This window comes from Chinchilla lanigera, unplaced genomic scaffold (assembly GCF_000276665.1).
Source record: "Chinchilla lanigera isolate Chin_1 unplaced genomic scaffold, ChiLan1.0 scaffold00032, whole genome shotgun sequence".
Lineage (NCBI taxonomy): Eukaryota > Metazoa > Chordata > Mammalia > Rodentia > Chinchillidae > Chinchilla > Chinchilla lanigera.
Genome location: NW_004955433.1, coordinates 14,209,836 through 14,212,118, shown reverse-complemented (window position 1 = coordinate 14,212,118; position 2,283 = coordinate 14,209,836).

The window sequence follows — 2,283 nt, the reverse complement described above, 5'->3', positions numbered from 1 at the left end:
GGCGGGGGACGCGGAGCGGGCAGCGGGGAGAGGTTCCGCTGACCCCGCCGACGCCGGCGCGGCGCGGGGAGCGTCGCCCCAGGGTGTGATGCGAGTTGTGCTTTTTCTGCTCGGTGAGGTGTGGGGATGTCGCGAGTGGGTTTCCGATGAAGTGGGGGAGGCAGAGTTTGAGTTTGAGGCAGTTTGAGGCATCTGGGGGTCTTCGGGCGTTCCCGTTCAGAAAGGGACAGTGTCCCACAACTTTGTTTTTTCCTTCTTGCGATTCAGTAAGGAGTTGTCCTTTTTGGGTGCTGTTTAGTGAAACCACAGCGTTTCCTTTCCTGATGCTTTCACCTGATGTTCCTGACGTCCCCTTTGGTATCTGAAGGCAGCAAAACCTTAGAATCAAAAAGCAGCTTGTCGTTTTAAGTCAAGAGTTCTCCCTTTAGCGATCCTTTTTAAAAAATAAGGTTTCCAGTTTGCCTGCGCAAGATAAAACAACATGCACATGGCATAAATGCGAGTTTACGTTTTTAGAAAGATCCTTTCAGGCTGGGCAGTTGAGCATTATTTTAGGTGAAGAATTTTGCTCTCACCCTGTGCTTGAATGCCTCTTCCATAAAGCCCCACAGTGATCGGAAAAGTTGCTTTAGGACTTTTAAGTTTGTCCCTTCAATTTACTGTGGCTTCGTGGATCCTGCTCCTTCTGCATATTCTCACTCGGGGTAGAGAGTAGGCTGTAAATGACCGAGAGATTAATATTCCAAGATTATAGGATCGTACGCAACTCATTTGTTCTAATTATTCCCACTGCGGTTCATCAGGAAGCAGTGGGATTTATGAACTCTGTTGGCTGTGCATTAAGTCTCCTGATATTTCTGATGAAGAGTTAGAAGGCAGTGAAGGGTGAAGTTTCCACTTCTCTACTCCTTTGTCGAACTGAACCGGTGCCATTGAAGGGAAGAAAAGCTCAACGAACAGCTCTTGTTTAATTTCATATCTATTTTTGCATTTGAGTTGACAGGTAAACAGCTTGCAGTGACATGAACAGGTTTTTAAGTCTAAGATACAGATAAGCCTTTCAGAAGGAACCACTATTGTATTTACATAACAGCTACTAGTATATAATGATTTTTTTTGCCTGCAAATTTCTTCTTACAAAACCTGTGTTCAAATTCCAAGGTTGATAATTCTCCATAAAACATTACCTAAAGCCTATTGATTTTTTTGTGAAACTTACAGTTTTGTAGAAACTTGTCTGCCCTTCCCAGCGGTCTTGCCTTAGGTAGATTCATCATTTCTTCTCTCTGTTGGTATATTTATTTCTAAGTTGCGATCCATACTGTTTTTCATCCGTCTCTGCTCTGACTTTTCACACACTGATTTTGGCCTTCCTTGGTTTCTCAGAACCTCCGTGTGTGCGCTGGAAGCTTTCTTCTTCACCCACTGTATTGTTTTATGTTTTTATTCCTCAAAGTAGAAGTTGTAATCTCAGAAACCTTCTCCAGTGGCCTGGCAGATAACATTATTGAGGGCACACGTGGTCGGGCCTTTGTCAAAATGGATGTTCCTTGAACCCTGCACATAGGTATTCAGATAAAATTCTGTTAAAAAACATTGCCTGCCAAGGCCAAGCAAGACAGAACAAAAACTGATCCCTGTGCCAGTTTCCAAATCCTGTTTCTTCTTCTTTTTTTTTTTTAAAGTATAGTGGGATCTTTGCAACTTACTTTGTAGAGCACAATTTAGAGTAAGTGGTAGCATCTCTGGAGTTTTTGTATTTTTTTTTCATATAAATAGTTTTTTATTTACATATATATTTATATCGGAGTTTTTAAATTAGCATACTCAATTCAAAACCTTTCAAAGGTGCTATTTTGGGCACTCTGGAGGGCATAGCTATGAACGACACTTTCCTTCTAACCTCAGAGTAACTCATACTTAAGTCAGGCAAAATGTGAGTGATGATAGATGTACAAACAAAATATAGTGGCTTTTGGAGGAAGAATGAAGGAATTCTGCTTAGGAAAGGACTCAGGGAAGGTAGGAGGTAGCCCTAGCCTTGGAAGGTAGGAAGTGTTCCAAGCAGGAAATCGTATTCCTGGTAAAGAAAACAGTGTCAGGCTCAGAGTGGTGTGGGGAGGACAGGGCCTGACATCTGCAGAGCGATCCCTGCTCTGGGCAGTTAACTTAAAAATCTTCGGGTTCGGGGCTGGGGATTTAGCTCAGCGGCAAAAGCACCTGCCTGGCAAGTGCAAGGTCGTGAGTTCGGTTCCCGGTACCGGAGAAAAACCAAAAAAAAAA